At 35.8% G+C, this 27257-nt stretch overlaps 1 long non-coding RNA gene across 1 annotated transcript in view; it reads left to right on the forward strand.

Annotated features, from left to right (window-relative positions):
- The window catches only part of LOC140639470 (uncharacterized), a 46496-nt gene extending 26887 nt beyond the window's left edge, over positions 1–19609 (forward strand). Inside the window, exon 3 of the long non-coding RNA XR_012036185.1 lies at positions 19517–19609. This is a non-coding gene — a long non-coding RNA (uncharacterized lncRNA). The remainder of the gene's footprint in view (positions 1–19516) is intronic.
- The last annotated feature ends 7648 nt before the right edge of the window (positions 19610–27257 follow it).

Here is a 27257-nt window from a genome sequence, read left to right on the forward strand (position 1 = left end):
ATTACTATGTTCTCTTTTATAAACGTTAATGGAGTAAACTGAAGTCCAGGCAGACAAATTAGATTGACTATCTTGAGATACACTCTAAGCAAAGAATGGATTTGAACTTGGGATGGTAGACTCTGTCACCTGTGTCATCAAATCATAGAAGAAAACTGTAAAAGTATTTAGATATGGGGTACTTGGGTGGCTCAGTTGGTTAAGCAACAGCCTTCAGCTCAGGTCATGACCTCAGGGTCCTGGGATCAATCCCCACATTGGGCTCTCTGCTAGGAGGGGAGCCTGCTTTTCCCTCTCCCTCTGCCTGCCATTCCATCTGCTTATGCTCCCTCTCTGTGTCAATAAAAAATGTTTTAAACTCTTTTTAAAAAAGGGAAAAAAGGAAGTATTTAGTTATGAGTGATAAAGATATTAAAATTGGGCCACTAAAGGTTAATATAAATGGGACAATGGTTCTTTGCCTGGAAAGAGAGTTTTCACATGGGATCAAGTGTGCAAGAAATGAATCTTATATTTCTATGTGGTGTTTTTACTCATTCAAAGTATGAGCTTATTCAAAGCATGAAGACATACTATTGCCCAGCACAGATAGTCAACAGTGAACAAAATATACATGAATCCTACCTCATAGTACTTTTAGTTCACCTTCATGAAGCTTTTCCAAGGTTTCAAGGTTTGTGTTCTTTGGAATAGCATAGAATCTTAAAGTTGGAAGAAAACTTAAAGATCACTTCTCTTTTTCTCTCTTTTTCACACTGGCCTAGTTTGTAGGCTAAGCAATACCATTAAATCCCAAAGCAGAATATGCATTGACAGGTCAATCTAATTCACTATCTTACCATGTTCCAGAAACTGTGCTGAGGATCTAAATCTCTTGACCTGCAGAACTCATGTCTCATATTTACTACCCACATGTGCTTAGCTTAGACCACAGAACCCAGCATTCACTAGTACTTCCCATATTGCTCCAAATGCCACAGCCCACCCTGCTTAATGGCCTTGAATTCTTATCCATGACTTCTTTGTATCAGAACATTTCTATTCTCTTCTTATTGAAAGTTTCTGTTCCACTAACTCATTTTTTCTTAGTTTTGAATTTTATGAGAAATAGATCTGGAAATATGAATGCAAGTACACATAGTTTTGTGCTAAAACTATGGAAGCACTGCCAGAGGCATTAGAAAGTGATTGGGAAAATGAATGACCAATAAAGCATTCATTAATAACCAAGTCACCACTGTGGGTAGGTGGAAACTAGAGGCTAAAAGGGACAGAGAAGAAGTGAGATGCTTTCCTGCTCTAGGATTCTATAATGTAGAGGACACAGCCTTGAAACCTCATTGAAGGCTTCAGAAAAAATGAAATGATAGTTTCATCAGGGCAGCACCTGCATATACTGTGCTTACCATTAGCTATTTCTGGGAATTTTTAAAAGTCCATGTTAAACACGAATCTCTGCGTTATCACTCCCAAGAAATGAGGGACAAATGAACCAGCACCTCTAGCTTGTTGGGTGAGTGCTGCTCCCTAAGGATGTTGACTCCCCTGTACTTCTGACCTGGCCTAAAAGCAGCAAAGTAGGATCTAGAAACTTCATTGAGTTCACAGGAAGGAGGGAAGGAAGGGAGATAGGAAGGGAGGAGGAAGGATGAGCAGATGAAAGTCTAGCCTATATTACTGAAGCGATGAGGGCAAGGAACTTTGGATGGGGATGAAGAGCATCTTCTTCAGTTCCTAGCATGAAGGTTGCCATCTAAATCTTAATCTTATTAGTTCTATCTCTGGAGACTAGAGACAGTCCCTTCACCTAACCGGTGCCTGAATCTTGACCACAGACCACCTTGCCTTTGATCACTTTGCTTACCTACCTGGAAGAAACTTCACTAATGTTAAATTCTGTTTCTGCCCCCTTACCACTTCCACTGGTTTGAGTATATGGCCCCTGTATTAATCAGAGAAAGAGAGCCCATAGAAAATATATATTAAGAGATTCATTGCTAAGAAGTGGCCATGTGGCAAGAGGGGTTAACTACGTAAGCCTAACATCTGTAAGACACGACTTACAGTCTTGGATGAGCTTGGAATGAGCTGAAATTTCAGCCTAAAAGTAGAATTTCTTCTGGAAAGTCTCAGTTCTGTACTAAGATCTTCCAACTGTTTGAATCAGCCCCGCCAACCTGCAGATTATCTACTGTAATCTCTCTTACTTAAAGACAACTGATTGTGGCTTGAATCACATCTATAGAATACCTTGACAGAAATAACTAGATTACAAAAAGAAAGAAAAAGAAAGAAAAAGAAAGAAAGAAAGAAAGAAAGAAAGAAAGAAAGAAAGAAAGAAAGAAAGAAAGAAAGAAAGAAACTAGATTACTTTATGACTGACTGTCTGGGGACTATAGCCCAGCTATAAAAGCTGACATAATTCCATTTTAGACCATAACTCATAAAATGTGGCATATTTAAAATCTAACCCTCTGTAGAATGTGAACATTTCTTCCACTTTTTTCTAAAAAAAAGGTGATTTCAGGACTTCAGGAAAATAATTCCCCAGAATAAGAATGTATTAATAAGAAGGCTATAACTTTTGAGCTGTGGCATCAAGCAGACTCGACATTAGGGTTGAATTTGAATTCTGATGGGCACATGTAACAGTGTGATTTGCGGTAAGCTTTTATACCTCAGGTCTCTCACCTGTAAAAGGAAAAGCTAATCATTATTATCAGATGCACTATACAAAATAGCAGCAAAATTTCAGTAAGACAGAGAATTTCAGTTTTCCTTAGAGTCCCAGTGTATTTTCAGGACAATTATTGGTAACACCATTTTTGCTCTCCAGAGTGACCTTGTTTGGAAAAGAAATAAAATAGTCATCTTAGTTATATAGTACTCTAAAAACTTTGGTTATTTTAATAGCAGCTCATTTCTATAGGGTAGCTATAATTTACATATCTGATTTATTTTATCTAACTCCAGAGGATGGACAGAGACTGAAGTTGAAAGCTACAAAATGCCTTCTTAAGCTCAATAAAAGAAGACATTTTTCGAACTTTTGCAATATCTTCTTAGGGTAGTTCTTCAAAAGTTTGCAATTCCTCGAGCTTTATCTTTGCCAAATGAAATATTTTCAGCGTCTTTAGTCTTTTTCCATGTGATGTGGCTTCTAATGCCTAGATAATTCTGATAATTCTCTTTGGAACAATCCACAGGTTTTCAGTGTTACTCTTAAAATGTGGTGCCAATATTTTAAGTCCAAGTATTTTCTATTCAGTTCAGACCACATTCGATGGGATTGTCGATATCCTTTCACTCGTTTTTTTTGGGTCACATTAGTGTAAATAGCAACGCATGATTGTCTTGTCTGCCCTGAGCTTGCAGCCAACTAAATCCTTGGGTCTTTTTCAGTAGAAATATTAAGTTGGTCAACTCTACTTTCTACTTAGGCAGCCTCAAAAGTCCCAGACTTAACAAAATTGTTCCCTCCACAGAGTGGCTAGATTCAACAGCCACTTATCAGTGCTAACCTGTGCTCATTGAAGTCATTAGTTGAAATTTTGAAGGGGACAGAGTCAAATGTTAGAGTTCATCATTGATCTGCTAATCAACATGTTTTATAAGTAGTTGTTCAATTGTTCAATTATATATTAATACAATCATCCATATTTTGACAACTTATAAACAAGGATATCATAATTCAAATATATCAAGATAGAGGTAGAACTTTGCTATGTACCTAATCTGCTATTAATTATGAATAAATAAATATATGACTTTGAAATAGACAGACTTGGGCTATAATCCAAACTTATCCCCATAATAAATGCGTGACTTTGGGGAAGTCATTTAATCTAAATTTCACGAGTCTCTTCTTTCAAATAAGAATATAAGGTGTTTGGGTGGCTCAGTCAGTTAATATCTGACTTAGCCCAGATCATGATCTCCAGGTCTTACATCAGGCTCTGAGCTCAGTAGGGTGTCTGTTATTCCCTCTTCCTCTGCTCCTCCCCCAGCTTGGGCTCTCTCTCTCTCTCTCTCAAATAAATAAGTAAGTAAATAAATAAGTAAATAAAATCTTTAAAATATAAAATATCAATGTAATCATGCATCAGGTAGTACATGGAAAGCATCTAGCACAATACCTCATAAGCTCTTGACAATAAATAGTTCGTAGTTATTACTGTCAATGCCACTATTATTAGTGTTAGTACTTCCAGAACTGGAAGCAAGCACAGAATTAAGCTCTTGTTTATTTTATAAAACACACAATTGAATTCAGGAGAAGGGAAGACATTTACCTAAGGACTAAGATTGTTGAGATTTGCTGTAGGTGTTTACCAAGAGAAAATGAAAATTGTATTCATTGTCTTCACTTCCTCACTATCATGTACTTCTCCAAGGTCTGAAATATGTATGTCATCTTCAAGGCTCTTCTCAAATTTTTCTTTTAAAGTATTTCCTCTGAACCTACAGGTGAGAGATCCAAAGGCTTCCTCTCTGACATTTTACAATTTGATTCCTTAACTGCATTTGATTGCTGAAACCCTCCCACTGTAAGAAACTTTCTTTTTTTTTTTGACCTCCTTGACTGGAGTCTCCCCTAGCACACCACTTCATCCTCGTCTGTATCAATTCCCTTCCTTGGCTTTGTTTTCCTGGAGTAAATATGATCCCTGCCTCTATCACAGGTCTCATCCTGAGTTATCTCATTTATTTCCACAGCCCCAGCAACAACTTTATGTTAGTGATTCATAAATTCATTTCTCTAACTCTGATTTCTTGTGGTAGAGCTATATTTCATTCCCTGAGAATCCATGTGCTTTTTTTGATGTTTCTGGGCCTCCTTTCCATTAGGCAAGACCATATAACTGCTTCTAGACATTAGTCTGGAAGTTTAAGTGATACATCGCACTTCTGAAGCAAAGTACAAGCAAGAAAATAGGATTCTTCAAGTTGTTTCTTCCTCTGACACAGGAATGTTAGAGTCCTTGTGCTCTAAATGGTGATGTTGTATAATATTGGAGTTTTATTAGCCCAAGACCTTGAGTCACTGACCACAGAAGGGTCTCTCACTGATCTACATTGGTTGTGTAATGTGAGTGAGGGCATTTATTATGCTAGGCCACTGAAATTTGCAGTCTTTTCTTTCTTTTTCTTTCTTTCTTTCTTTCTTTCTTTCTTTCTTTCTTTCTTTCTTTCTTTCTTTCTTTCTCTTTCTTTTTCTCTTTCTTTCTCCTTCCTTCCTTCCTTCCTTCCTTCCTTCCTTCCTTCCTTCCTTCCTTCTTCCTTCTTCCTTCCTTCCTTCCTTCCTTCCTTCCTTCCTTCCTTCCTTCCTTTTCTTTCTTTCATGTTAGCATATAGCATAAATGGGCCTATTTTAAGTAAAACACCTTATAGTTTATTACCTTTGTTTCATCAATAGGTTTCTATGTCAATAATCATCAAAAATGACAGGTCCAAAAGAAGATCTACTCAAAAATATTTTTACCTGAATATTTTTAATGATTTATCATGTTCTTTCTGCAAAATAGCTCAGTGATGCCCCTCATTTCCCCTTCCTCTTCCATCATCCCATGCAGAAGGTAATTGACTCCAAAGACAGTTATTACCTCAGCCCACTATGTCCAGATTTTCCTCATTCCAAACCACATATTCTCAAAACATTTTCTCTTACTCAGTCTACAGTGAAAGGACTCTCTATCCACTGTCAAAGTGTAAGCCCTGAACAGGTTTTGTTTTGTTTTGTTTTGTTTTGCTTTTTGCATTGCAAGTGCCTGACTTAAGTTTTGATTGCCAGGCCCATTTCAAAAAGGCATCCCAATAAACACCTTGCCAGTCACCCACTTTTTCCCTCTGAGGCTCCTTTGTTTTAGAGATCCTGGTTGATTTAGATAACTGAACATCTGGGCCATTTGTTTTTTTTCTCTTCTCCAGGCTTTAAATTACCTCTTTTGTTTTAAATTCACCAATAAAGAGTGAGCCCATGAAACTCTAGGCCTGCATCCTCAACCTCCATAAAAGCAGAACCTCAGACCCTTTTGCAACTCCCTTTTTCTCTCTCTCTCTCAATCCTCACAACCTCACTGTGTGGCCCCTGCTATGCTATGTAATTTCAAAGACTTAAAAATAATCAACATTTATTTTTTTCAAAGATTCCTGATGATTGTTGCTGAAGGACATCTTATGGCTCTAATGATCTAGAGGGAGGTCTTGATTCAGTCATTGGTATGGAAATAGGGAATGTGGATGGGGAGGTCACAGAGTGCCCCTGAATATTTCTAGCCAATAGCTTTACTCTTCATAGGCGGAGATGCATAAAACAACTCCTTCTGCCTTTTTGTGTTTTATTTCATAAAACTCTACTTACAGATACTGTTATTTAATCTGTGACAATTAATAAAAGGAAACTTCTTTCAAAAGGGAGCTGGGAAACCAGAAGAGGAGCTCTCCCGTGCTCTACCACTCCTCAACTGTAGACCTCATGCTTCAGAAGAGACATACATTGCAAAAGATACTATTTTAGCTACTTTGCTACCCCAGTAAGAGGGAGAAATGTTTTTCTCCTCCTCCAGCAACAGCCCAGCCAATAAGAAACTGTCACAACAAAATAAATGAAAAGCTACTCTAATTGGAGCTCTCACTTTACTCCAATGGAGTTTTTGTTTATGACAGCATTTCCAATGTCCCCCTTATCTCTGAAAGAGAATGTTCTTATTCTTCGTTCTTCAGATGCTCCTATGTTTTTGCCATAGATTGCTTTTCCTAAATTGTAATTCTCTGTTGTATCTGAATAAACTCATTTTGCTTGTTAAATACCTAAGGATTTTATTTTTGAGGTTAACAAATCATGGGGTGCAGGTGGCTCAGTGGATTAAAATGAAATGTTATTAAAAATGTGTTGAGGTTGGGATGCCTGGGTGGCTCAGTGGTTGAGTGTCTGCCTTCAGCTTAGGTCATGATCCTCTGATCCAGGATCAAGTCCCATATCAGGCTCCCAGGGGGGAGCTTGCTTCTCCCTCTGCCTGTATCTCTGCCTCTCTCTCTCTCTCTCTCTCTGTGTCTCTCATGAATAAAGAAATAAAATCTTTAAAAAAATGCCTTGGGGTTTAAAGAACATAATGATTTGTTATTTTCATTTTTATATCTCTTTCACATACACTGCACCTAAAACAATGCCTTTAAACGAATGCTTTGTAACTGTTGTTTGAATCTCTGTTATCCTATCCACATCTCTAATTTCTTTGCCATCTACTCCCCAAATATCTACTTAATGAGTCTTTCAAGAATCCTTGAAATACTGACAACAAGATTACTGGTTTATGAAGTTCAAAATTAATCTCTTACTACTTTATTAAAATTTGGCATATTTGCTTATCTCTGGTATTTGATAATGCCTTGAAATATTGACAGTGTATCAGTAATCCCAGCCACAAATTATGTTAGTATGTACTCGGCCCTTGAAATCTGAACTCATTAAATGTACCTGTTGCTCTCTTACAAACATCTCTCTAATCCTGGGATTTACTTCCTCTTAAGTATTTGATTTACCTTTCTCATTATGAGGACCATTGCCTTTAAAGGGAAAGAGGATGGAAAAATCAGAGATAAGTCGTGCCGCTTTCTCTATACAATCTTCTTATACTTTATATGCCCTAGAAGCAATGTGTCCCTTCACATCTTTATTTCCTCTCCTATCTTTCTCCTCTCAGCAAACTACTTATACAGATTCATTAGTCTGTAAAGAGCTCAGATTTCTATTCCGGTAATTTTTATCAACAGGTATCACAAAATAAGATTTTACCCTCCTCCAAAACAGATAATCCTTCTACTTCCTTTATCTATAGCTCCCCTCCTAATTGCTTGGTTGCTTCTAAGACAATGTTTATAACTTTAGTGTATAAACCCATTGTATATTGGTATTTAATAAAAACCTACTTTTTCCTGGTTTTAATGTATTTAACTTTGTGGTTATTATCCAAACATGACAGAGTTTTTAATTTGATTTTATACATAACAAAGATACTGTGTGAAATTGTGTTACATAAATAAGAGTTGGTGTGGGAAAGATCCTTTTAAGGAAATATTTCTGCTCAGATTTTAGTATGCTTTTGAATTGCAAATCATAAAAAATGTGAAGAAATGAAAAGATATAACTGTTATTAACAATTTTTAAAAGATTTTATTTATTTATTCATGAGAGACACAGAGAGAGAGGCAGAGACATGGAAAGAGGAAGAAGCAGGCTCCCTGCAGGGAGCCTGGTGCAGGACTTGATCCCAGGACCCCATGATTACCACCTGAGCCAAAGGCAGATGCTCAACCACTGAGCCACCCAGGTGCCCCCCGATATTAACAATTTGGTATATATTTTCCAGACATTGGATGAGTAAATGTGTGTGCATTTTTTTCTGTATTTATATTAATGTACCTACATATTTTATACTAGTGGGACTATGTATAACATATATATTGCTGTGTAGAGTGCTTTTATTTAATAGCATATTGCAAATATGATTGATGAAAATATCTATATCTGCCGCTTTAAAAATTAAGTTTATTTTTAAATTATCATAGAATAAAATTGACTTGACTTTTTTTTGGTGTACAATTCTTTAAGTGTTAACCCATGGGTAGGTTTACATAATCCCATGATAATCAGGATACAAAACAGTGGCGTTGCCTACAAGGCTCACTCAGACCACACATTTTAGTCACCCTCATGTCTAACTCCTGGCAAATGCTGATGTGTTCTCTGTCCACTATAGCTTTGTATTATCAAGAACATAATTCAAATGAAAACATACAGAATTTTGAGGCTGGCTTATTTCCCATGGCATAATACCTTTAGATTCACCCAAGTGATTATATGTGTCAGTTGTTCATTCACATGTATTACTGAAGAGGATTTCATTGTATGGATGCAACAGTTTCTTCACAAGCCTTCATCTCTTGAAGAGTGTGTAAGTTGGTTCCAATTTTGGGTGATTATGAACAGAGACACCATAGACATTCATTTACATATTTTTCTGTAACCAGAATACTTAATTTCCTAAGGTAAATACCCAGGTATGCCACAGCTGTGTCTAATAGTAAGTGTATATTTAATTTCATAAGAAACTGAAAAGCTATTTCCCTAAGTGGCTGTAACATTTTGCATTCCCATCAGCAATATATGAGAATTCCAGTTGCTCTCCTTTCTTCTTACCACTTAGTATTATCCATTTTTAAAATTGTATTATTGTCATTTTTAAAATTTTAGCTATGCAAATATGTGGAGGTATTCTAGTGGCTTCAGAGGTTGAACATCTTTTAATGTACTTAATTGCTATCTTTATTTCTCCTTAGGTAAAGTGTATATTCAATCATTTGTCTTTTATTTAACTGAGGTTTTTTTTAATTTTTTTTCCTGTTGAATTTTGAAAGTTCTTTATATATTTGGAATACAAATTGTCAGAGATGTGATTTGTAAATGTTTTTCCAGTTAATGGCTTGTCATTTTAATTCCTTAATACTCTTTTTCACAGTGGAAAAATTTTTGTTATGTTTTTAGTTAAATTTGCTAATGTTTTCTTTTTATGAATTTTGTTTTGGTTTTTATGTCTAGTATCTCTGTCTGGACCGGGGCAAGAAGGTTTGCCCTTATATATTCTTCCAAAAGTTTTATCTTTTATATTTGGATACATTGTTCTATCTTGATTTAATTTTGTTTTTTTTTTTTTTATTTTATTTTTTTATTTTTATTTATTTATGATAGTCACAGAGAGAGAGAGAAAGAGGCAGAGACACAGGCAGAGGGAGAAGCAGGCTCCATGCACTGGGAGCACGATGTGGGATTCGATCCTGGTTCTCCAGGATCGCGCCCTGGGCCAAAGGCAGGCGCCAAACCGCTGCGCCACCCAGGGATCCCCTATCTTGATTTAATTTTGTAAGAGGAATGAATTTTAGGGCAAAGTTTATTTTTGTGCATATGTATATTTGATTTTTCTATCATTCATTGAAATGATTCTTTCTCTTGAATTGTGTTTGCAATCTGCAAAAGGTCAATTGCCCATATTTATGTGTGTTTACATCTGGACTCTATTCAGTTCCATTCATCTATCTAGCTATTTCTTCAAAAATACCACAGTACCTTGACTACAGTAGCTTCAAATTAAGTCTTAAAATCAGGTAATGTAATTTATTCAAATTTATTCTTCTGTTTCAAACTTGTTTTAGCTACTCTAGTACCTTTGAAAGTTCATGTAAAGTGTAGTATTGGTTGGGAATCCCGGGTGGCTCAGCAGTTTAGCGCCACCTTCAGCCCAGGGCATGATCCTGGAGACCCGGGATCGAGTCTGACATCAGGCTCCCTGCATGGAGCCTGCTTCTCCCTCTGCCTCTCTCTCTCTCTCTCCCACTCTCTCTCCCACTCTCTCTCTCTGTGTCTCTCATGAATAAATAAATAAAATATTTTTTAAAAAAAGTTTAGAATTGGTTTGTTTTTATTGAAGAAAAAAAATACACATATTTCCTTCCGGTATTTTAATTATAATTGTGTTAAATCTGTAGATAAATCTATGGGGAATTGAATTATTTCATTATGTTGAGTTTTCCAAACCATTTGCACAGTTTCTTTCTCCATGTATTTAGGTCTTTGACCATTCAGTACTCAGTCTGGTATCTGGATGGTTGTTTATCTGATTATCCAATCCTTTAACACTATTATATGCTAATCAGAATTAGATTTATTCGTGCATAGGTATGGGTTATCCCAGTTGTTTTTTTTTTTTAAGTAATCTCTACATCCAATGTGGGGCTAGAACTCACAACCCTGAGATCAAGAGTCACATGCTCCACTATCCCCAGTATTTATAGACTACATTGCAAAGACCCTTTTCTGAGCTCTCCCTTTCAGGATCTCCTTGGTACTTACCAGTTCCCTAAGGATCCTCTTTTCAGTTCATTGGGCAAAGATAGTTGGGCCTTCAATTATATCACTTGGCTCTTTGCTTCTGCAAAGGATCTCATGTCTAGGATCAAGTAGCAAGAGAGAGACAGAAAGCTACAGGGATTCCCCTTGACTTGCTGAGAATCAAAACTCTCTGGATCAGGGTGAAGTTTTCCCCAGTTGAGAGGTTTTATTCCTTCCAGTGGGCCTCTTTCATATTACCAAAGGATTACTTGGAAGCTGAGATATGAGAGAAAGGAAAGAAAGAAAGCAAAAACAAACAAAAACAAAAACAAGGGATTTCTGTATTCTCTTGGATCCTTAGAAGTTCCTTTTCCTGCAACTAGAGCCAGAACCAGAGGATTTTCCCTGGTTCTCTGTCTGCACCTGGGGTTTAGCCTGCCTGCAATCAGGCTGGAGGATATGAGAAGTGAGAGAAAAAGATGAACTCTAAACAATTGGGTGGCACCTGAATGAATTCTGGTCCTCTTCAACAATAGTCTGCTGCTATTCACAGTTTAGATTTCTTAAATTACTTTTCCATCCATTCTGCACAAATTTTATAGTTGTGTCAAAGGGAAAGATAGGGAAGAGTGTGCTTACTCCATGTTACTGGGTACCTGAGCTCCCCATTCTGCATTTCTTGTAACTGAGCAATATTGTGCTATGTGGATTTGCCATATGTATTTGCATAATTAGTCTCAAATTGCTAGCAATTTGATTTATTTCCAAAATTTTGCTATTTTAAACATTAATCTCAAATTGGTAGCAATTTAATTTATTTCCAAAATTTTGCTATTTTAAACATAAGTAAAACCCATCTTTGTGGAATTATGTGTTTATTGCACTGTTACTAGGACAAGTCGCTAGAACACTTTCTAACTTTAAGTGTATGTCGATTTGAGTGTACATAGACCTTGCCAAATTGTTAACCAGATAGTTTGGATAAATTGATCCTTACACAAGCCTGTCCATTTCCTGCCTCTGCCTCCAGTGGGGACAATTATTTAATACTTTCTACCTTTATAGGAGAAAAAATATCAGTTTTTATTTTCAAACCTTTGGTCATGAATATTAAACATGTTTTTTTAATTTTATGAGATATTTTCTTTCATTTATGTGAGCTGTGCTCTTTTTCCATTAGGCACTATTAGCATATTAGCCCTTTCTTACAGATTTATAATAATGTATTTCTTATAATTACTAAAAAATTAGATATTTAATCTGTTTGCCATATGTGCTACAAATGTTTTCCCCAAAATTATATTTGTTTTGAGAATGATTTAAAATTTCTGTAAAAAGCATAACAGACATATTAGCTAAATGACTTTTTTAAATATTTAAATTTTAATTAAAGAAATATAAAATAAAATATCCTGACCTAAGTATCATTCTAGGAAAGTTATCCCACTCCAAGTGTATAAAAAGATTTGTCAAATTGTATTCTATTGTATTTGCTATTTTTGCCTTTACATATAAATCTTTACTATATCCAGAAAATTATTATAAATGTTATATTGTAATCATTTGAATTTATAACAGCTTTAAAAATGCAATATGCATACATATTCATGGCAGCATCTAGATTATTCTGAAAAAAGAATGTTAGGTTTCAAGAAATTTTTGTTGGTAACTAACAAGGAAATTTAGTTTCCCTCCTTTCAAGCTTATAAAACTATTAATTTATACTAGGAGAGTTTTAAATATAGAAGTATCTTCTTAGGGTACCTAGGTGTTGGCATCCCAGTTGGTTAAGCACCTGACTCTTGATTTCAGCTAAGGTCATGCTCTCTGGTCCTGCTCAGCAGGGAGTCTACTTAAAATTTTCTCTCTTCTTCTCCATCTGCCAACTCCCCCAGCTCTTGCACACACACACACTCTCTCTCTCTCTCTCAAATAAATAAATATTAGAAAAAATGTCTTCTCAATATTAGATTAAACTTCTTTGCCCATATGTATTATTATTTTAAAAATTCCTGAGTTGGACATCGTATGTGAATTAACTAAAATTTCAATAAAAACTTAAAAAAAAACTAGAAAAAATATGGTTTTTAATTTGCAATATTTGACATGGAATTTTGCATCTTAATTCCTACATGATATCTGCGAATGACTCTGGAGCATGCTCAAAGCTCTCTCAATATCTTGGAAATAAAACAGTGCAAGTCCCAAAGCAAGAGGATTGATGACATTCAGAGCAAAATAGATTGGGCCTTCGTCTATCACTCTTTTATTCAGAGCTGCTCTGCACATCTAATGTGTGGATGGATAAGATAAAGTACTAAATGAGATACAACAGAGTACCTAATTGCGTAATGTAAACAAAACATAATGTGGGTAGGCATGGGAGTAAAGGGTTAGTGTGGAGTTAAGATTTTAGTGTCTGAAAAGACAGAGAAGAAAGGCAGAAGTTTATGGATAATTCCTGTGTGAGATAAAGATTATTGATTCTCATTGCTCTATGAGGCAATTACAGATATGCACACTTACCATAAACATATCTATACACCTGCTAAACCCAGATTTAAACCAGGTCTTCCCATATCAATCAGATTATACTCTTTCTACTATATTATGCAATTTTACTACTTTTGCCAGTATTTATGGTGAAATCTGTGTCTGTACAAGAGTGTGTATGTTAGTTTGTGTGTGAGGGAAGAAGTGTATGTGCAGCAAAGAGCTAAACTCCTCCATAAAGAAGTTAAAGAATTGGTAGCATCCAGAATTGCAAACATAGGATGAGTTTAAAGTAAACTTACTTTGTAACCCTCTGGTACTCTTCTTAAATGCATAGGAAAAAACCTGGAAAATCAAACCGTATTCTTTAAACCTATGGACAATCTTTGCAACCCAATCAGTTGCTACCACCAAGCATCCTAGAGAAGTTTTCCAAACCTACAATTAATGTTTACTGTGTAATGGTCACACAGTTGTTCTGGGCTGAGGATAGAGGTGTGAGCTTCATTTTGATATAATTTTTATACTAAAAATACCCTACTCTCCACTAGCTCAGGTCCCTGGCATTCAGAACCTTCTAATGGGTGCCACATTTCTAAATGCCTCAGACTGCAAGATAGGCTCCTCGCATTTTGGCTGTGGAGACTTTTTTTTTGGTTTTGGTTCTATTTTATAACATTTGTATGGTAGCAAGTAATTGCTTTCTTCCAGTAACGCTATAAAGTTTGCAATAGCTCACCTAATTGCACAATTAGGCGCACTCAAGTTGGCAGTTTATTTCTTGACATACACGTTCCCCAAACTATCACAGTAAACTGTAGAGCAAAATACCAGTTTAGCTTTGGGTCTGGAAATTCAACTGCCAAATGCCAAGGCTCTTATGCCAGGACATTCAGCCAATCTCAAGCTCAGTTTGGCTTTGCATCCTGGTCTGGGGAGGGGATCATGAAATGCACTCAATGTATTTTCAGCTGAGCCTTCTTGTTTTCCCAATGTATTTTCAGGCTGATCTGATTTACTATTGAAAAATATCCATAAGATGGTCTTTAAAGTGATACAGAAAATAAAAACCAAAAGAGATTTTTTCCCTTTGGAATTCCCTATGTCAAGGGAAATTTTCATATAGTATTGCTGACTCTTGTTCTATCTTGACTAAAAATAAATGTACATAAAAGAGTAAAGGATTAGCAAATATCACTGGGGAGAAGTTGATCTGGAGCCTCTTCATCACGGAGTTCCTATTCTTCTGGAGTCAAAGATTTTGCCCTTTCCTTTCATTTTCTGGCATTTCTGATCACACAGCCTTCAGCTTCAACTAAAACCAGGCTTTGACTAAAATAACAGTGGCATTACCTGTAATGCTGGAATAAAAAAAAAATGTTTTTTCACTGAAAATATTCTGTAGCAGGCCATGGCAATTATTACTATGTTTATTTTACCCTTGAGAAAAATGTAACCAAATTAACCTAAGTAATGTCTTGGAAATTACTCATATCTGAGTGCTGCTTTGTTCTGGATATTCCTCTGCGGCCTTCAATAACTTCTTCCATTCATAGTTGGGTTGAAAGTGACTTCGAAGAAAAGTCAAATTTCAATTTTGCACACCGAATTCAAAACCATATTGAAAACAAATGTGACCATTTGCTAGAATAACAACCCGGTGTTATTTTTTCCATATGCATTTTCCTCTCTAATTTTCCCCTATTCTTCTATCCCTAAAGCCTGAAGTTCACCACGTCTGACTTTATTAAGCATATAAAAAGACTGCTTAGGTTTTGTGAAATGAAAACTTAGGACATTGCACAGGTGGCTCAGAAGATGCCAGAAACATAACAATGTAGGGCTGGTCCAAGAATCAGGAGGCTTAACTTCTCTGAGTTGAAAGTTCTATGAAATATCGTTTTTCTTTCAGAAACATAATGAGGCATATGTGTGGTATGTGAAAATAATTTCTTTGCTTCTGATCATTTTGCATATCAGCAGAGGTGACTAAAAATTATGAAAAGAACATTTTAACACTGATGTTCGATTCTTCAGTATTGACCTTCCAACATCCACAATTTTTCTTCTCGAGCTCTTACTACCTGAGCCCAAGTTCTACAGAAATGATCTAATTCTCACATACCTTTGAATCCACAGTGAGGAGTAACCTAGTCTTTGCAAACATGTTTGCTGACCCTTAAGATGTGTGCATAATAAATCACTCTTAATGTTGTGAAAATCCTTCAAGGAAGGAGGGAGTGAAAATCTACCAAGGGAGTGAACAGTGAGTAATTCACATAAAACAGGCTTCACTAGGCTGTGGTTGCAAATAATGTCACTTTTACATTTTCTGAAAGGCCACATTTTTGTCATTAGGACTTCACTTTTTAAAAGACTAGAAATTAGGATTTTCCCGAAGACCTTAATAATTATTTTTAGGATTTCATCACTTGTTCTCACAAACTGGTCTATCAGCTGAAATCCATCCTTGGTATCCACAATCTTTTTTTTTTTCTTCATTTCCTGATTCTCACTTGATCCACCCACTGCTCAAGAACACTCATGCTAAAAATAATAATAAAAACATAACATAAATTATAAAAAAATAAAAATTTAAAAAAATGTCCATGCTAAAGGTACCAACTCAGATGCTTTTGCCAAATTCTGTCTTGAGCCTGGAAAAACATTTTTCATTCCATGCAAACATGGAGAAGGAGCCTCCTGTACCATATTTTGTTACCTGTGACTTGAAGCTGGTCATATCCTCCTCAAAGAGTTTCAAAATCCTTCTTAAACAGTGCTATAAAGGGTCCCAACTCCTAAGCCTAGGAGGCCAAAAGAAAACGCTTTCAAAATAAACATAATATTGACTAAAAAAGTCTAAAAGGTCCTCAAATATACTATTTTACTTCATTAAAATCACTCAAGATTACATATTCTTCTGGAAATGTAATTATTTTACTTATATAGAAAATATAAAGTGGACTGTAAGTAAAAACCAAACTTGTGAGATGAGTACCTTTCAAGAAGATGGGGAGGAGAATGTGTCTGGGGGTTATAGGTGAGTAGGAGAGTTACTTCATCTCTAATGCTTTATTTCTTAAAACCACACTAGAGTGACATCTTTGAACTAATATATCCAAACCTAAGGTAGTTCATTCAGATTTTGTTTTCAGGAAAGCAGTATGAGTCAGTGGGCTCTGAAGATGAAGCAGCACTTCAGGCTTCAATGTCATCTTGACCATTCAGCAGCTGTGTGACTTTGAATTAAGAGCTTAACCTCTCTGTCCTAAAAGTGTAAAATGGAGACCATAATGCCTACTTCCTAGGTACCACGAGTCCACCAAACATACATGTTGAAAAAATGGGCAAATAACAGAAATCTCTTACTTTGGAATGCTTTTTAAGTATTGGTAAATCATTTGCTTGTAAGATGCAAGGACCAATGGAATTCTCTCTTAAGAGAATGTAGTGGATTTTAGCTAGATGTAACTTCTGTGCTTTGGAGATGAAACATGTGTGTTGAAATTCAGATCCTCAAGCAGTCACAGTCAGAGAGAAACTATAAAGTATTGCTAGAGATATATTTCTTGATGTTTTTCAGCCTCAACAAGAATTGAGATAGGCTTGCAAAAATGGTTAGCCTAGAATCTTATGAACTTTTATTTTGAATCATGCCCATTCAACAGCAAATTTTCTTCTTGGACATCTGACCTGACCCCAAATGCTAAACTACCAGGTTTTATCTACTGCCACCAAGCTCACCCACTCGCTCTTTGCATCCACCTAAAGCAAACATATATATTTTCAAGAAAGGATGGAATCATGATTTATGACCTTATGCTGTACAAACTTGGGTGGATCACGTTGTGTCAAAAAACATAGGCAATAGATAACTGAAATGGTAGAGACATACTAATTAAAAGCCACTCTGCCATTAGGGAGAGCTGGATGAACTTGGATGGAGCATATATTATTCATATTCGGGATTGTGGAGGCCCTCTCAGTGTATCAGCCATTCAGAGTAGTATTATCAAGAAGCCCACTAGTCAGCTTACAACATCTGATCAGTAATTTCCTACTAATCTAAAACACCTGTGTTGTCATTTCCAGCAACTCAAATTAGCTGAAATTTTAAAGATGGATTGCTCATGATGGGAGTGAATGGGGGACAGGGGGCTGGGGGGAGAGGAAGGAAAAAAGAGGCATTTAGGACTTTGCAGAGAGATGTACAAGATATGGGAAATTAATTTCAGCCTGGCACTGAACAGAAAATTGACAAGGAATATAACCCTAAAATGTTATGTAGGAACAATATCTGCAATTCCGTATAAGAAATATGACAGGGGAAAAAAAAGAAATATGACAGGGTGCAATGTGAGATGCAGTAAATAATAACCTCAAATGTGATTTCTTAGTCCCTCAGAAAAAGAGGTAGGTATTAAAATTAGGAGTAGGTAGAATGGAGTCCCCCCAAATGGAAGCAAAATGGCCCCCAAGAGTTATTAAATCCACATGAATTGTGTTCTCTTAAACATATGCAGAAATCCTTAGGGGACTGAATATTTCCCCAACCAAAGCTATGAAATGAGGACAGTAAACTCTGGCCAAGTTAATTGGCTAGCACTTTGAAGAGCAAATGTGTCAATGAAAGGGAGTAGATGTGTGTAGTTTTGAAAAAAAAATTGGACCATTGAAGAGTAATTTGGCAGCTTTTCTTGTCACTTTCCAAGGGAGATATTTCCAGCCATGGGAAGGACATTTGGTAGGCTGGGGACGGCGTGAACTTTTCAGTAAGCAGCTCCAAAGGATTTGTTTTTGTTTTTTTTTTGTTTTTTTTTTGTTTTTTTTTTTTTCTTTTTTGCCACAAGGAGGACAGTGCTTTGGATGAGAGCTTATTGGAAAGATATAGTTAATAAAAAGGCATATTTTAAGGCAAAATCGTGTATGTTCCTTCTTCTATATTTAGTATTGGCAAAATAAGTCAGAAATTACTAAAAAGTGTAATGAAATTAGTGCCATCTATTTATGCCACCATCCAGAGATAATTACTGTTAAGATTTGCTATATCTTTTCAGCTGTTTTTTATGTATGTGTACTTACTATCGTATATTTTAACTAAAAGGCAATGTTATATCTAGTGATATGTCATGCTTTTTTGATTTAGCTCTAAAACTTCTTAAAATATTTAATATTTTTTCCTAAAATGTTACAAAAATAAAGCTCCCATTTTCTGATTCCAAAACTTTAACTATAATCAGCTCAATCATATTTTATCCACACCCCACCTCCTCACCTCCATCACCAGTATTGAATTGCTGTAAATAAATGCCAGATATTATAGTTAACCCCTGAACAATGCAGGGGTTCAGACAGCAACACCTCTCTCCCATCCCCACAATATGGAAAATCCATGTATAACTTTTGTGTCCCCCCAAATTTAACTACCAATAGCCTGCTGTTGACCAAAAGTCTTACCAATAACATAAACAGTTCACATGTATCTTATATGTTATATGTAGCATATTTTGCACTGACGTAAGCTAGAGAAAGGAAAATGCTATTAAAATTGTAAGGAAGAGAAAACACATTTACAATAGTGTACCATATTTATTTAAAACATTCATATATAAAATGGACTTGCATAGTTAAAACTTGTGCCGTTCGAGGGTCAACCGTATATTATTTATCTACAAATATCTCTAAAGATATGGATTCCTTTTTAAAGGCATACCAATACCATCATCTCATTGAACAAGTTAATTAAGATCCCATAATGTAATCAGGGGCACCTGGGTGGCTCAGTTGGTTAAGCCTCAGATTCTTGGTTTTGGTTCAGGTCATGATCTCTGGGTCCTGAAATCAAGCCTTGTGTCAGCATCAAGCTCCAGTATTCTTTCTCCCCCTCTCCCCTCTTTCCCTTCCACCACCACCCTCCTCTCTCTCAAAAAATATAAATTCTATAATCTAATCAAATATCATTCAATGTTTAAACCCCTCTGCTTACTGTATCAATGTTTTCCTTTTTTTCAGTGTTTTCTTCTTGTTCTTTATTTGCATAATAATCCAAATAAATTCCATTCTAGATAATATATCTGGTAATTTAATTTTAATCTGTTGGTTCTCATGCTATCATTCTGTTTTCTTGCTTTGCAGTTCGTTTGCTGATTACATCACTGTGGCGTCATTCAATGTGTTCTTCTGGCCTTGTGTTTCCAATAAATGAGAATTCACATCTAGAGAACCAGGCAAGTTCAGATACAGTTGCACAGTATTTCAGTGTAAAAAGGTTTTACCTACAATTATATTGATAGGTATTTTAATATTTTACAGTTTTCTGTTAATATAAACAAGACTGTACTGAAATCCTTTATGCATATATCTTTGCACATTTGTCTGATTACTCAAGATATATTGTTAGAAGTTTTATTGTAGAACCAGAAGGCACACACTTTTTCAACATTTTTTGGTGCATACGATCAAATTGAGATTCAGAAAAATTATAGTACTGGGGCTCCTGGGTGGCTCAGGTCATGATCCTGGGGTCCTGGGATCCAGCACCCCATTATGGGCTCCTTGTTCAGTGGTGTCTCTGCTTCTCCCTCTACCTCTCCACCCCCTCAAAATGCTCTCTCTCTCACTCTCTCTCTCAAGTAAATAAGTAAGATCTTTGGAAAAAAATTATGGTACTTTTGAATCACCTTTGATATATCTGAAGATGTATTTCTTCATATTATTTTTTAAAAAATTATTTTTGGCTTTTGTAAGGTATCTTCAGACAGAATCTTTTTCCTTTATTAACTTGCATTTTTGTTATTGGTGAGTTTTACAAAATTACATTACAATGATAACATAATGCAAATGCTAATTTATTGATATTTTGATTCCTGTGTCCGCCTCTTGTATAATGAATAGCATGAACTGATCAATGGCAGCCTGATGAAATGTAACACGGGGAGGGGGTTTGGTTCCTGTAGATTTAAGACCAGGTTCTGATGAATAGTGACTTGATTACATTACATTTACTTATAGGACTGGCATCCTGATCTCTTTTCTGGCTTTAGCATTAAAGCCACTGGAATCAAATAATAAAAGTGAAGTTTGCTAACCTAAGGACAGAATGGAATGTATTTAATTCTATAAATTCAAAGTGTTATACAGAAAATGCAAAGCCTAGGGTTTGTTGTTGTTGTTGTTTCTAGACCTATCTTTATATTTTTTTCATTCTTATTAAACAGAGATCTCGAAGCCTTTTGAATTTTCATTATTCTTGAAAATTGTTCAAATGCTTCAATTGGAATATAATTTTTTTTTTTACCCAGCTTTGTGCTTTGTGCCTGAGAGATAATGTCTTTCTGCATAAAATTCCCATGCAGCTGGAGTGGTCTTGAGTATAGTTTTAGAAGGTGATCATTTTCATTCTTACAGGAAAGTTTTGCAGCAGCGCATCTTCCCCTCGTTGAATTTCATATTCCTTGGCAGCCTGTGGGGATGTTGTCAGGATAATATATGAGCTATTTCATATTATCACCTTGGGAGTTTGGCTATTCTTTTAGTATTTTTCTGACAAATTAGCAGTTAACATAAGACAGTGGCACAACCTACAGAGAATTTTTCTGTTTTTATTTCCATAATAACATGGAAATCAATTGAAAAATTATTTTACAAAATAAAATGTTTTTCCTTCATTAATCCACAGGTCCAGCATTTATCAAGTCAGCTTTATACTGGAGTAAAAGCAATATATAGGAGAAAACTCAGTATAAGAAGATATGCATCAGGTGCCATATCTATCCAATAAATCATAATATACTTTCTTTGGGTCAGAAGAGCGCTGTTGGTCTTGTGTTTTGTAGGCAAAGAAATGTTAGTGACTATTATGGGTCGCATTGTACCCTTTCCCCTAAATAAAGATCTATCAAAGTCCTAATCCTCAGTCTTTGTGTTTGTGATCTTGTTTGGAAATAAAATCTCCACAGATTTAAATAAATTACAGTGAAAACATTAGGGTGTACTCTAATCCAATATGACTGATATTCTTATGAAAATAGGGAAATCTGGGCACAGACATAGACACTCAGGGAAACCACCATGTGAAGACAGAGATACAAATAAAAGGGAAGACAAGAAGTCATGTGAACTGGAGTCCCACAAACCAGGGAATGCCTGAGGCTTCCAGAAGCTGGAAGAAGCAAAGAAGCAACATCTCCTTGGAGGCTCAGAAGGTACAAGTCCCTGCCAAAGCTCGATTTTGGACTTTTACGCTGCAGATCTGTGACATCATAAATTTCTGTTGTCTTAAACCATCCAATTTGTGGTACTTAGCCCCAGCAATTGGACACAGTACCTATTTTCAGGAACATGGAGACCACAGGGGATGGGATAGAAGAGGCAGGGATTTGGGAATTGATCTTAAGTATAAAGCATAGTGACTTTCAGGAAGCATTCTTTTTTTAAGATTTTATTTTATTTTGAGAGGGAGAGAGAGCATGAGCTGGGAGGAGGGGCAAAGGGAGAGGGAAAGGGAGAAGCAGATACCCTGCTAATCAGAGAGCCTGATGTGGGGCTCTATATCCCAGGACCCCAGGATCATGACCTGAGCTAAAGGCAGATGCTTAACCTACTGAGCCACCCAGGTGCCCCAGGAAGCCCTCTTTGATCCATCCTAGAATAGTTTAGAGGCACATCTTATAAATTGCCCTGGCATATTATATGAGGAAATATGAACATTTATCGCAATCACTTTACTAATATATTTTCTACTCATCTGGGTTCCACTATGAATTCTTTGAGAACAAGAATTCATTTTGCTTTATTTCTCCTTGAATTTCCTTATTGATGTGAAGGAGCAATGCCTCTCATGACTGCATAATATATTTCAAATAAGGCACACCTTCCAATTTCCCCACTCACAAAACACACACACACACACGCACACATACATGCCTGCACAAATGAAATGATGTACGCAAAATGGCATCAGGTAAACCAAAGAATATGCATATAGGTGAAATCTACTTTCCATGTAATTGTCAATTGGTTGCAATCTTGTCTTCAAAAGCAGTCTTACTCAAAAAACACAGTGAAAATCCTATTCCTAGTCACATTTTACTGGTTAAACCACCCACTGTAAGGTAACTTGATAGATCACCTAAAAAATATTTCTCAGGAGATACAACTCACAGAATACCTGTGAATTCCTAACTAAATAAGCAAGTAAAAGTATTGGCATTCAGTTATATTGTTATCAGAAACTTGAAACCTACCTTTTATTCTGAGTAGAAAAGCAAAATAATGAGACTTTCATGTAGCATGAAGAGTCATTCTGTTATAAATCTCACATTTGAAAAATTGGCTTATTCTTTCCAAGAAGTTACTTAGTTCTATTATTATGTTAATTCATATATAGACCTCTGGTATCATAGGCGAATACTGTACTTTTAACGTTTTTTATTTTGTAAGGCTAATAAGGTTTCTCTTAAGGGTTCCCTCACTGAACTATCTGTCCTTTCTATATTTTATTATCACTACTATGCATGGAATCAATTAACAGTAGATAATAGGCCCATAAAATAGCATGAAGACAGCTGTGTATTTCAGCCTTTTATTTTCTCTAATAAAGCTTTCACACTTGAACTTTTCATTTTTCTGCATTAACAAATAAATAAAAAAAATAGAATTAACTGGCTTTCCAGGCCTCTGGAATAAGACGGAAGCCAACTTTAGAAATAAATAAAAAGAAAAATCTTAAGAGCTAGAGGCCTTAAGACAATTGTTACTGCATCATTAAAACAGAGTTTCATGTCATTGTCTGTTGCCAACTTCTTCATTTCTAACTAGCCTTGGAGGGGACAGGAGGTACTTCAGCCTTTGGCAGGAAGTACCAGAAAGTAAGCGTTTAATCTCCAACTCTGTGTAGTGACATCCTAGTAGTGACAGAGCTTTGTCTGGCAGCCTGTGATCAGAAGAGAGCTGCCAGTGGGACTCACCAGCCCTGCAAGTTCCTCAAGTGATGGTTACTGAGGTCAGTGACTTGGAACCTAGACTGGGCTCCCAGAAGCAGGTGTCATCAACACAGAAAAACCAAAAGCAACTCCTTCCACCACCTCCTGTAGCACAAAATTCTTTCAAATTCAAGGACATATTCTGTCTAAGGATTTACAATGACGTGGAGTTCTGTGTATTGACAGCATGCCATTCCTTTTCTTAGAAACCAAAGGTTCTCTGCAGCTGCTGAGGTGTCCTCAGAGAAAAGCTGGAGCATCTTCAATGTGTTCTGATTGCTTTCCTGGATGTTTATAGTATGAGTGTTCATGTTGAACAGTAATGAGTGGTGATAAATCATAGTGAAATGACCCTGTCCCTAGTGTTTCTTTATATGACAATAAACTTCCATTGATGATAGTAAATCATTCACTCAATGCCTTCGCCCTGTCTTTTCTGCCATATTTGTAGTACTGCTTTTTTTTTTTTTTTTAACTTTTCAGTTTCTATTTTGAATTTCACTGTTGGTCCTTAGAAAAACAAATAACAAATAAAAAAACGTAATTCTTTGATAGGATGAGGGACATGTTAGCATCTGATTCATATTATTTATATATATATATATTTTTCTCCAGGGTCTTTGCCCTCCCTGGTGGCATCATTCACTGTCACAGACAACTAGAGTTGATTCTTCATGGATTAGTGCTGGCCAAACCCCAGGAAGGATTAGTTCCACCAGATTAATGTGTTTTTAGCTTGTGAAGCCAACCCGAACATCACAGGCAGAGTCAGGGAGCTCCTAGAGCCCTTTGGAGACATCCTTCCTGTGCAGAAATGCCAGGGCAGCTTCCAGAATAAGATAGACATATTTATTCTAAAGTTTCCTGGAGGTAAAGGTAAAAGCACAAACTGAAGAACAGTGGGGAATTTGAAATGAAAAACAAGTTGGGGATTTCACTTGGAATCAGATGGTTTCATTAGCTTTCTGCTTCACTAAGAAATATTTGCATGTAGAAACCATCCAAGTGTCCTCAGTGGGATATAGGAGATACAAACCATGCCACATTCACATGATGGAAAATAATGAACAGAAAGAATTAAATGCTTCTGCATAATGATGGAAAGGTATAACATCATTTTAATTACACAAAACAAAATGTGGAATGATCTGTATAATATGGTTTTGTGCAAATAAACTTGAAGAATGATTGGTAGAAACCTGAGTATTTATGTGTTGGCATATGAATTTATTTATTTACTAGCTAGTCAGTTTTTCCTAGTGAGGGGGTCAAAAGAACCTGCTAACAATGATGAGCTTTGAAAAGGAGGGAAGGAAATATTCTTTAAAAGAATATTATTTTCTGTATTGCTTTTGGATTTTATACATGAAAATGAGTTTATTTTTCCTTTTATTTCTTTTTAAACCACACCACTACTAATTACTTAGGTGACACCATTTGGGGAGCTATTGACAGGTTTGTGGCCTTTGTAACTCCATATGTAAAATAGCAATACACTATTAGCAACAGCAAATTTTATAAAGTTATATAGAAAGAAATTACCTCTAGAAAAAAATGCAAAGTTCACCACTATTATGAAGTACTTTTATATATAAGCAATTTGAGTGGTAATGAAAACTGAATGGAATTCAACTACACATTAGGAGTTAAACATTGTATTTCTGCTTCGATTCTGAACTTGTTTTGTTAGACTTCCAATGTATTGCAGAGAATAATGATTAAAATTCATAGTCACAAAAAGCACAGCACTGCACTTCAGGAGATGAGGCTTAGTGATTAACCGCAGACCAAAAAAAGAAAAGAAGTATTAAAACTTAAGCCATGTATATTATAAAAATTTCTTAGTGGAAGAATTAGTCATTTTAGTCACTACATAGAAGCAGCATAAAAGTTGGTATTTTTGTTCAATTTAGTCACTGCTGTTTCTTTACTGCTTAGAGCACTGCTGGACAATGGCTCGATTTTTCAATAGATACTTGTTGAACGAATTATTAAATGAATCAACAAATTGTGTAAGCCTCTTGAAGAGTAGTTTAGTGTCTCTCTTTGCTTTTGCAATTTCAGACCATGAGCATTTCAAAATTGCATTCTTTGAAAATATTTTACACTGAGAAGTGTAGCAGTGACCAAATAAAATTAACGGCACATATGTGTGAAATATGCATTTTAAATTAAATTTATTATTATATTTTGCCGATACTAGGAATCAATAACATTAATTATCATAAAATTAATAGGTACTCCAAGTTTAAAATCACACTTTATTATAGATATATAGAATATAATTTGAGCGTGTCCATAGCCCCTATTTCAGGTGCATTTGAAATGTTAAAGAAAAAAAAAAACACCTTGGACTCAAGGACTTATGTTGGTTCAGGGATTTAGTGCAACAGATTAAATAATTGTGTACTGCCAGGAATATGTGCAACCCTTCTCCTTCATCTACCACAGCACAGGGGCTGAAGAAAGTAGTCCAACTCCAGCACTCAAAATGATTAAAGAAAAAAAAAAGTAAGATTTATTTCTAAATGCAGGGCAGCATTCCAGCACCAAATCACAAGTCATGGCCTAGAAATTATAACTTCCAAATAATGACAGATACAACAATGTCCATCACACCAGTAAGAATGTATTTGTGAGAATATGTCAGGACACAGGAAGCATGAGCTATATAGATGATTGTATAGAAAACTGAATCTCTGAAACAGAGAAAAATAAAGTTGCCAGTAACTTGTATTTCTTTGAAAAGACAAGAACATATCTAAGCAAACACACCCAAAGTGTAATGTAAAAACAGAGAAATTCCAGATTTGTTAGATGTGTAATGTAGTCAAAAATATCACCTCATGCATTTCCATAAGTTAAGTCCTTGGTGTCTTACATCCTAGACACCCAATGTTTACTAAAGCCCTGCATTCTTATTTTCCTGCTGAGAAAAATATCAACCTCTTCTATGAAGCAGTTTATCCAAATCGATTGGACAGGAAAAATGAGGTGTGTTTCTTGGAGGAACTGAACAAATCATGAAGCACAGCTGTTTTCTCTCTGCTGAGACAAATGGCATCTGGTGTGTTCATTCCTTGGGACCCCATGATGTGTAATTCCAGCACCTTGCTTAGTCCAAATTCAAGGACGGACTTTCTATGAAGCCTTTTAATTTCCAAGGAGAGTGGCTGGCTTTCTGGAAAGTCAGACATTTTGAATTGTTTTATTTTAGCTGTCACGTATTTGTTGAGCACCTAGTATGACCAAAGTGTGGACCAGAATAGACAGCTATATCATCATTGGCTCTCTGGAATCCCAAAATGAATTATTTCTTCAAATTTTAAATATACCCCAAAGTTAAGAAAACACTTGAAATGCCTTTTGGTCTGTACTTATGCAGAATTTCACTTCAAACGATAGTACTTACATGCTGTGTAGAGTTGTTCTGGAGCTCATGAAAGTGTATACACTAAAAAAAAAAAAAAAAAACAAAAAAAAAACAACAGGAAAGTTGTGACAATTAGAAGTATATGAAGCCTCTAGAGTAAATGCTTCTTCAATTACATCTGGTGAAGAACCACTTTAAAACAATGTCCAATTCATTATAGATAGTTTTGTAAAATACAATGAAATGAGTTGTTAGGAAAATTAAATGTAAAAAAATACATACAAAAATATAACTCACTGGTCATGCACTTGAATGTCATGGCAATTTTTTAACACTACTTCTGCATCTGTATCATAGGACACATAGAATGCACATTCCACTAATAGACTGTGATCTCCAAACAAAACCACATTTTGAGGAGTTCTTCTTTCTGTTGACATAAGAAGCTTTGAGGTCTGGGGCATAATGAAACATATCTTAAAGCTCACCTGGAACATCTGTAAAAATTTGCTTTCAACAG

This window comes from Canis lupus, chromosome 9, assembly GCF_048164855.1.
Source record: "Canis lupus baileyi chromosome 9, mCanLup2.hap1, whole genome shotgun sequence".
Lineage (NCBI taxonomy): Eukaryota > Metazoa > Chordata > Mammalia > Carnivora > Canidae > Canis > Canis lupus.